General features: G+C 48.5%; 1 non-coding gene across 1 annotated transcript; it reads left to right on the plus strand.

The window, feature by feature from the left end:
• Window positions 1-9,180: 9,180 nt before the first annotated feature.
• On the plus strand, window positions 9,181-9,356 carry LOC133064085 (small nucleolar RNA SNORA81). The gene has a single exon (XR_009694564.1). It is a non-coding gene; the product is annotated as a small nucleolar RNA SNORA81 (small nucleolar RNA).
• Window positions 9,357-10,640: the final 1,284 nt, after the last annotated feature.

The raw sequence follows: 10,640 nt of genomic DNA on the forward strand, positions 1-10,640 counted from the left end.
TGCCAGCCAATCGCGCGCCGCGCCGGGGAGCAACGCGGACGCGCACCAATCGCGGGCGCGCCTCTGGAAGCTCCTCGGCCAATACAGAGGCGGCCTCCCGAGGGGCCCACCCAATCGACAACGGAGGCCGAGCCGCGGGCGGGGAGGTGGGCGGGCCCCCAAGGCGGCGCGCGCGGGGACGGGCGGGGCGAGAGGGCTCCGAGGAGGCGCGCAGGGTTTTCGTGCCGAGCGAAACCTCGGGCGCGGGAGGACGTCCGTCTCGACTCCGAGCAACCAGGCCGCCCTCCCTGCGACCCCCGTCCCCGCGCCTCGTGGCTGTCCCCGCGCCCCCGGCCCCGACACCCCGTACCCGTGCGGCCTCCGAGCTCCGCCCGCGTCCCTAGGCGTCGCAGGTGCGCTCCTCCGAGGCGGGAGGTGGCGGAGTCGGGCTCTCAGGCCGCTGCTCCGGGGCCTGCGGAGGACACATGCGCCTTCCTAGCCTGCAGCCTTCTCCACCCACGGATAACAACAGACCACTCTCCGGTGGGGTGTTGCGCTGTTTGATCCCGACCTTTATTATCTCTTTGAGTTTCAGAACCGATTTGCCAGGTAGATGAAGAAGCTGTTATGATCCTACTTTACAAAAGAGGAAACGCGGCTCCAGCAGGTTAGCGGGCAGGTGAGGGTGAGAAGACTGCCCAACTGGCCTCTCACGGAAAGACTTCCAGCGCGGCAAAGAAAAAACCAGTTGCAAGGGCTATTTTAATGAGAACGTATTTATTACAATAATGGCAGTGGACTAATGCAGTGTTAGCTGGCTGTCTTTGTAGGGTTTATTAAGAGAAAGGATGGCCTTTTTCTTCTCTTATTTTTCTAACTCAGCACAGGGGCTGTGTCTTTAGGTGAGCTCGCAGGAAGTCATATCCCCGGTATAAATTTCACAAATGCCTTTTTATAAGCAGGGTAGGTGGTCAACAGGAGCAGTGCAGAGAGAGGAGAGAAGGGTGTGTTTTTTGTGTTGTGTTTTGGTTTGTTTTTTGAGTGTTGCCTGGGAGGGCGGAGCGGGAGTGGGGTGTAAGGCAGGGGGAGGAGTGGATTGAGGAGAATAAATATCCGGATTAAGTCTAGGCCTTCCAGTTGTCCGCAGTAGCTACCGGCCACATGTAATTACTATCACTGGAAATGTGGCTAGTTGGAATTGAGGTGAGCTGTGCATTTTGAAGACTTAAGTATGAAAAGGAAGGTTAAATATCTCATTTTAAAATATTGCTTATTTGTTAAGTTGTAATATTTTGGATTTTGCTGTTGTTTAGTCGCTTAGTTGTGTCTGACTCTTTGTGACCCCACAGACTGTACGCCACCCGGCTCCTCTGTCCATGTGATTCTCCAGGCAAGAGTACTGGAGTGGATTGCTATTTCCTTCTCCAGGGAATCTTCCTGACACAGGGATCAAACCCTTGTCTCCAGCTTGGCAGGTGGATTCTTTACCACTGAGCCACCAGGGAAACCCAATATTTTGGATATGTTGGTTAAATAAAACATCTGTTGTTCAGTTACTCTGTTGTGTCTGACTCTTTGGGACCCCATGGACTGTAGCACACCAGGCTTCCCTGTCCTTCATTATCTCCTGGAGTTTTCTGAAACTCATGTCCATCGAGTCAATGATACCATCCAACCATCTCATTCTCTGTCATAATATCAAATTAATTTCATCTGTTTCTCTGAGTTTTTAGTGCAGCTTCTAGAAGATGCAAAGTTTCATAGTTGACACACATGATGTTCCCTAGTGGACAGCGGTGTAGATGTTGGGGGGACACTTCTGGATAAGGATTCCACATGGAAGGCAGGTCACAGAGTCCATCGTTTTCCTTCCAATAATTACAAAACGACCGAGGCCAATTTACAAGAAGAAAAAAATATTTCACCAGCAACAACAGACAAGGAAGGATGCAAACCCACATGCCATAAGACCAGAGGAGGGGAAGAAGTCCTGGTGGGGCTCTGTGGAACCCCCAGTACATAATGAAAGGGAGCTTGCAAAATCCTAAGGGTCCTGACAGGTAAGCCCCCACCGGCCAGGTCTGAGGGAGAGCAGCAGGCCCGGTTGGGAAAGGCACGAAAACCTCTGAAAGTAGAAGGCCCTGCTTCCCATCCTGGGCCCCGCCCCTACCGTCCTCAGCCTCGCTGCTCACCATTCAGACCTCCAGGCTGGGGAGCAGGGAGTGCGGCATAGGGGTAGGGGACAGTGCTCCTAGCTGAAAACAATGGAAACACTCCCCAGTGAAAGAAAACAAGCGGCCCCCGAGGGCGGAAGCAGCACTGATAGCCGCTACCTCAGGCCCCGGTGATGGGAAAATGCAGGACTCCTCAGTCCCTGCCTCCTCCACCTGGTGGGGATGGGCTGTGGAACCAGGGACAGATCCCTGGTGGAAGGAGGCTGAAACGGGGGACAGAGCCCCTGGCGCCAACTCAGGCACACGCCTGGAGGTCTTCCCTGGAGGGACTGTGTCCGCCCTGACGGCTTCTCTAGTCTGTGCTTCGGCTCGTTGGTATCAGCCTGTGGGTGTGAGCCAGTCCAGCTTGCACTGCAGCTGCCCCGTGACCTTCAGCACAGCCACAGACACCTGCAGAGCACCCAGCCCTGCCGAGGCCCAAGCGGGAAGAGACTTCGCCGGCACTGTCGGGGGCCATGGGAGTCCTCCCTTCTCGCTGTGCTGGCCGTGTCTCCTCTGCTTTCCGCCTTCCCCCGCAGGCCTCTTACTCCAAGAAATCTTCCCCGCTCACCCCACCCACCTGTGTCTCCAGTGTGCCCACCCGGACAGCTGTTTGGCTGCTTGCTCCCAGTCTCCCTTCTCGTTGGGACTGCAGTAATTTAACATGTTTGCTGCATATCTACTGTGTGTCCCATATTTAGTAGGAGCTGGGATCCACCACTGAAAATCAAATTTGCTTGCCCACCTGACACCTGTATTCCAGGGGGAAGAGCCATGCGTAACACGTGTGCTTGAGCATGTGTCCTATGCTCACAGAGCAAGAATTCACAATTCAAAAAAGCAAAGGAACCAGAGATCAAATTGCCAACATCCAGTGGATCGTCAAAAAAGCAAGAGAATTCCAGAAAAACACCTGCTTTATTGATTACGCCAAAGCCTTTGACTGTGTGGATCACAACAAAATCTGGAAAATTCTTCAAGAGATGGGACTACCAGGCCACCTTACCTGCCTCCTGAGAAATCTGTCTGCAGGTTAGGAAGCAACAGTTAGAATTGTACATGGAACAACAGACTGGTTCCAAATCGGGAAAGGAGTACATCAAGGCTGTGTATTGTCACCCTGCTTATTTAACTTATATGCAGAGTACATCATGTGAAATGCCAGGCTGGATGAAGCACAAGCTGGAATCAAGATTGCCGGGAGAAATATCAGTAACCTCAGATATGCAGATGACACCACCCTTATGGCAGAAAGTGAAGAACTAAAGAGCCTCTTGATGAAAGTGAAAGAGGAAACTGAAAAAGTTGGCTTAAAACTTAACATTCAGAAAACTAAGATCATGGCATCTGGTCCCATCACTTCATGGCAAATAGATGGGGAAACAATAGAAACAGTGACAGACTTTATTTTTTTGAGCTCCAAAATCATTGTAGATGTTGACTGTAGCCATGAAATTAAAAGACGCTTGCTCCTCAGAAGAAAAGCTATGACCAACCTAGACAGCATATTAAAAAGCAGAGACATTACTTTGCCAATAAAGGTCCATCTAGTCAAAGCTATGGTTTTTCCAGAAGTCACATATGGATGTGAGAGTTGGACCATAAAGAAAGCTGAGCACCAAAGAATTTACACTTTTGAACTGTGGTGTTGGAGAAGACACTTGAGAGTCCCTTGGACTGCAAGGAGATCCAACCAGTCCATCCTAAAGGAAATCTGTCCTGAATATTCATTGGAAGGACTGATGCTGAAGCTGAAACTCCAATACTTTGGCCAACTGATGTGAAGAACTGACTCCTTTGATGCTGGGAAAGATTGAAGGCAGGAGGAGAAAGTGACAACAAAGGATGAGATGGTTGGATGGCATCACCAACTCGATGGACATGAGTTCGAACAAGCTCTGGGAGTTGGTGATGGACAGGGAAACCTGGCATGCTTCAGTCCATGGGGTCGCAGGTTTGGACACAACTGAGTGACTGAACTGAACTGAACTGAAAAAAGCAAAACGGGTGGAAACACTGGTTTCTAGATGGGGGGGTGGGGTGGGGAATGTTTCAGTCAGTGTAAGAGGATCACAATGAGGGAAGTTGACCTGGAACCTTTATTTATTTTTATTTTTGGCTGTGCTGGGCCTTCATTTCTGTGAGGGCTTTTCTCTAGTTGCGGTGTGAGGGCTTCTTATTGTGGCTTCCCTTGTTGCAGAGCACGGGCTCTAAGGAGCACGGGCTTCAGTAGTTGCAGCTTCTGCTCCAGAGCAGAGGCTCACTGGTTGTGGCGCTTGGGCTCAGTTGCATGTGGGAGCTTCCTGGATCAGGGGTTGAACTCGTGTTTCCTGCACTGTCAGGCAGATTCTTTATCACTAAGCCACCAAGGAAGGCCCTGACGTCTTACAGTTAAATTAAGGGAGGGAAGAGACAGCTCCAAGAACAAAGCCAGTTCTCCTTGAAAAAGAAAACAGTGCTCACACTGTCATATCTGTGCAGAGACCAGGGTGTGAAATGTCCTCAGGAAATTATAAGCTGTTAACTGAAAAAGGTAGCTTCTCTGATTCCATGTGTGTGTAGACACACACACACACACACACACAGGGCACAGAAAAATGTTGCCAGTGATTCTATCCAAGTAGGGGCATCGTAGATTGTTTTCCTTTTCTTACTTGAGTTTACCTGTATTTTGCACAAAATACTGAGAAATTTTTAGAAGTTTTAAAAGTTTCTAAATGTTAACATTTCTAAATGTTAAACTATGGAAAAAGTACAGACTTGTACTGTACTTTAGGATAATGACTTGTACTTTAATGACTCCATTATCCTAAATTAACAACTATGAATATTTTGCCATCCTTCCTCATTGAAATTTTATTTTTAAAGAAAAAATTTTAAAAGAAATAAAACTAGATTCCAGATGAGTGACAACCTGAGAAGGAACACGACGACACTGAAAGAGACTGAAGGAAGCTGTTTCCTGGTGGGGGGTGGGGGGCAGCGTTTCTTAAACCTCCAAAGCACAAAGCTTATGGCGAAACATTGATGGGTCTGACTCCATCAAAGTGAAAGACGTCTGTTCAGCAAAAGATACCGTGAACAAGTAATCAGACAGATAACAGGTCAGAAGATATCTGCTGTCTTTAAAACAGACCAGGATGACTGGTTAGAATATACAAGAACCTCCTGCAACTCAACAAAGAAAAGAGAAAGGCATCAGGAAAATGGGCAGAAACAGAAACGTCAGTGCATGACAAGAACATGAAGAGTCGCTTTGGCCCCTTAGCAACCAGCGAAATGCAGATTCAGGGAACTGCACGCCACTCTACCCCATCACATGGCAACAGTCAGAATGGACAACACGAGTACCGGCGGGCATGCGGGGGGCCCAAGCGAGCTCAGGGGAGGGGCCCCGGTGCAGTCAGGGTCACAGAGACAGGAAGGAGGAGGCTGGGCACCTGGGACTGAGGGAGGGGGGTGGGGTTAGTATTTAATGGAGACGGGGTCTCAGTTTGGGAAGGCGAGAAAGTTCTGTCCATCACCACAGACAGTGGTGATGGTTGCACAACAACGTGAATATTCTAGACACCTCTGAACTGGACACTGAGAAGTGGTTGAGATGGCAAATGTTTTGTGAACTTTAGTACAATTTTGTGGCATCTGGAAAGCAGCCCTGTCGAGGTACTTCCCATGGAAGAAATCCTCCCACTGACTATAAAATTCATCTGCTTGGGGGCTTCGACCTTCCTGAGGGGGAAGGGCAGCTTGAAAGTAGCGCCCCGGGAAGCTGGAGGGGCAAGAATGAAGGCCGCTCCAAGCGTGGGCACAGTCGTCAGGCGTCCAGGTATCCAGGCATCCAGGCTTGGGTGCCCAGGCATAAAGGTGCTGGGAGGCTTCAGCTTCCCAAGGGTCTCTCCTGTGCCTTCTGCAGCCCCCACCCCCCTTTCTGCCCCTTGTACCTGGCCCCTGGAAGCCACTAGCCTGCCCTCTTTTTCCAAAATTCCATCATTTGAAAAATGTTGTTTAAATGGTATCCTATGGTGTGTCACTTTTGAGGTTGGCTCTTTAAGCCCGGCAAAATTCCCTGGAGATTCACCCAAGTTGGTGCGTTTATCAGTATTTGTATCCTTTTTAATGTAAAGGAGGCTGCACACACAGCAGGACTAATCGAGGCGAAAACGCGAGACCCCCTGTCCTGGTGAGCAGGAGGCCTTCCCTCCTCCTGTCCCTCCCTAACAACACTTGTCTGGACTCTGAGGACGCCCTTCTTTCTTGCAGCAGGAAACCGGATACAGGTGAACATACACTTCACGCTGAGCAGCAGTTCTGTTCTTCTGAAGCCGTGACACCCCGACTCCCAGCCTCACTCGCGTGACGACGACATTCCTGTAGCACCAGGGTTAGGACTTGTGGAGGGCTGTTCCCAGTCTCAGAAAGCACCCACCTGCCTGGTAGCTGCAGGCATGTGCCGGTGACTGGCTGTTTAGCGTCAGGCCCTTTGCATATGTGAGTTTATCACACATGCTCCCATGTCCAAATGTCCATTCTTCAACACCCGAAGCGTACTGGAAGTCATTGTAAGGGGACCCTCTCCTTCTCGGGGGCGTGGTTGTAGAGCACAGAGGGGACTGGGATGGGAAACCACAGCAGGATCTTCTGAGCGCTGCAGCGGTTCTGTCGTACAGTGTTTGTTCCTGAGTCACTGTCAGCAGCTACAAGGAACATCGCTTAGCCAGGTGCAGCCAGCTCATCCACTTGTGGTCTCTCCAAAGAGCCTTCAGAGGCTGGAGAAAAGCACATAAAGCTCTGTCTTTGGGCAGGCTGTCTCTCCGTTCTCATCCCTGATGAATTTCCAGACCAGAGGCATTCCTCCGTCTGCACTGAGAGAGAAGCTTCAACGGCAGACCAGCATGTGAACGTCTTTTCTCTGAACGCAACAAGGACACGTTTCTTTTTTTTTTTTTTATACCTTTTTTTTTTTAATTTAAAATATATTTTTTTTTTATTAGTTGGAGGCTAATTACTTCACAACATTTCAGTGGGTTTTGTCATACATTGATATGAATCAGCCATAGATTTACACGTAAGGACACGTTTCTTGAGGGGAGTATCTAAGAGGCTTCTACTTCCATTTCTGTAAAGTCAGAAATCTCCTTGTTAATGCACATTCTGATGAAAGTGAAAGGTGACCCAACCTTCACTATGAAAAGCCCAGTATCAGGTCAGCAGGGCTCACCTTTATCCGCAGGGTTGTGTACAAGGGCTTGAAGGGCATTTAGCAGCTATGATCTGTTTGTTTCCTTGGTAGGAGGATCCCTGACTGATGGGGTTTGCCAGAAGCTACCTTTGCACTGGCAACAAGCACGTAGATGGAAAGCACAGTTGAGTCTGTCTGCGGACAAGATATCAACAATCTTTGTTCTGTGTATTCTGCAGTCTCGTCAAACTCTTCCCAGACATCAAGAGGGTGATCTGGGACCTCCCTGGTGGTCCAATGGTTAAGAATCTGCCTTCCAATGCTGGGGATGCCGGGGATGCCAGCTTGACCCCTGGTGAGGGAACTAAGACCCCATGTGCCACGGGGCAACTAGAGAGATGCCTGTGCACCACAATGAAGAGCCTGCACAGCACTTCTAAGACCCGATGCACACAAAAAGAAACACAGATTTAGAAAATAAAGAATAATTTTAAATAAAATAGGGCTTCCCTGGTGACCTAGTGGTTAAGAATCTGCCTTACAATGCAAGGGACACTGGTTCAATCCCTGGCCTGGGAAGATCCCACATGCCACGGAGCAACTAAGCCCCTGTACCATGACGGAGCCCACGTGCCTAGAGCCTGTCTCCACCACAAGAGAAGCCCCCGCAAAGAGAAATCCACGCACGGCGACAGCCTCCACTTGCCAGAACCAGAGAAAAGCCAGTGCAGCAATGAAGACCTAGCACAGCCTAAAATAATAAAATAAATCTTGAAAAAGATGATTTGAAACTCCTTACTTCCAATCAAAGTAGCCAAGAGCTGAAAGAACAGTGTTTTGGTGCCAAATTGTGCGGGTCTTAGGGAGCCCGTGGAAAGTCTCCTTGGGGTGAGAGGTGAAGGGTCAGCTCTCCTCTGTCAGGGCAGGAGGCACATTTCTTAGCACAGTCTTACTTCTGATCTCAGAATGTGGAAATGTCACTTTACTCAGCTCCATAGAGCATGAAGGGACAACGTGTCCCTGAGCTCACACAGTGGCCCCAGACTGTCTGTGGTCTTGGGGAGACAATGAAGTTGTGGCTGGTTTACAAGAACTTTCCTGTCACACCTGGGACTTGAGGTCAGTCCCCACCTGTGCCCTCCTTCCTGTCCATCTGAAAATCCAGATCAGATCCATGTGATCCTCCCCTTCAGACACTACACAAACTGCCACACTCACGCCCACAGTTTAGAAAACGTGTGTTTAAAAAATTTTAAAAACCCATAGATCACTTTAACCCCATCACCCAGAGATAACTCTTACAAACATTTTTATGTCTATCCTGTCACTTTCTGTGAACATATGCGTATATTTGGAGAAGGCAATGGCAACCCACTCCAGTACTCTTGCCTGGAAAATCCCATGGACAGAGGAGCCTGGTAGGCTGCAGTCCATGGGGTCATTAGGAGTCAGACACGACTGAGCGACTTCACTTTCACTTTTCACTTTCAGGCATTGGAGAAGGAAATGACAACCCACTCCAGTGTTCTTGCCTGAAGAATCCCAGGGACGGGGGAGCCTGCCGTCTTTGGGGTCGCACAGAGTCAGACACGACTGAAGTGACTTAGCAGTAACGTGCGTATATTTTTATTAACATAAAATACATGCCCCATATATGCCATTTTGCAGTCTGCTTCTCCACCTCAGCATGCACTCATCTCTGCCCACAGAGGTCTCAGTGCAGAGAACTGAGTACACCCTGTCTGTCTTCTCCCTGAAGGCTTCTTCACGGAAAGGATTGGCAGCGACGCACAGAAAGGCAGTGGGTGAACCTTCTTGTATAAGCACTGTGCTAAAATTACAGAAACCAAGATAACCTTGGTTTTTGTAATAACGCTAGCAGAGTATACACAAGAAGAAGAGGAACTGCACTAGATTGTAAAGACTGGGATGGACCTCTTTCTTAATGTCCAGTGTCCTTTGTCTTAAGATTTGGTGCAATATGTCTTTAGACCAACCTAATAAATGAGTAAAAAAAAAAAAAAAAAAAGAGAAAGGCAGTGGGTGGGCACGGGAGGTGTCCGCAGACGGGGGCATCCAACAAATTTGGGGAAGTGTGGGCAGAGGGAGCAGCATCCCAGAATAGGAGCGCTGCGCGGAGGCAGGGGCTTGTCTGTCCTGGTCTCAGAGGCTCAGGGTAGGTGGGGCTGGCACTGGGGATTAACCAGAGGTCTGGGGATGAACAACTGCTCCCTCACAAACCCAGGCCACAGAGCAGCTGGCAGCTGGCCTGGTGCCCTGGTCCCAAGGCCAGGCTTCTCTTCTCCAGAGAAACCAAGCAAACTGCTTTTAGAGTGGGGTGGGGCTCCCCAAGGAATTCCTCCCTTGGCCTGGCATACCTGATAGCACTGACCCTTGGAAAGGACACTCCCCTCAACCTTTCTATTTAGGAGACAGGCCTGTCAAGGACACTAAGTTACCTGGAGTGACTAAGTAAGTTCTGACCCCACTTAGTGATGAGAAAGATTCGGAGGCAATGGAACGCTTGTGCATTTCTGGTGGGCCCATCAAGTGGTACAACTACTTTGGGAATGAGATCAGCAGTTTATTATAGAGTTAAACATACACTTAACATGCCATCCAGCGATTCCGCCCTTTGGTATTTGCTCAGGCAATATACAGATGTATGTTCACACAGAGACTTGTAAATGAATGTCTTTAGCTATTATTCAAAACTGAACTGGATAAACTGAAATGTCCTTCCGCTGATGAACAGATAAAAAGCTATGATACAATGGAATATGACTCAGCAATAAAAATGGAATGAACAACTGATACATGTAAAAACGTGGGTAAGTCTCAAAAACACATGCTGAGCATGACAATAAAGAAATGATACTCTAATCTGTAATGACAGAAATCTGATCAGTGACTACCCAGGACCTGGATGTGGAGTGGGGTTTGACTGGGAAGGGGACCAAGAAAACTTGGGGGAAATGTTCTATACCTTGATTGTGATGTGATTACACAGTTGTATATATTTGTCAAAACTCATCAAAATATACACTTAAAAATGGGACCATTTCATTGTATATAAATTAAGCCTCAATAAAGTTCATTTATAGAAAAAGACTTAAAAGGTAAATGGTAAAAAATAAAAAGATCAATAAAATACTTAGAAAATAAAGTAAAAAAAAATGATCTTAGGACATAGAAGAAATGACCCAAAAAGAAAAAGAAGAGGAAGAGGAGAAAAAATAGTTAAGAAATGATGGAGTCGTGGAGGATGT

The sequence above is a fragment of the Dama dama genome, chromosome 10, assembly GCF_033118175.1.
Source record: "Dama dama isolate Ldn47 chromosome 10, ASM3311817v1, whole genome shotgun sequence".
NCBI lineage: Eukaryota > Metazoa > Chordata > Mammalia > Artiodactyla > Cervidae > Dama > Dama dama.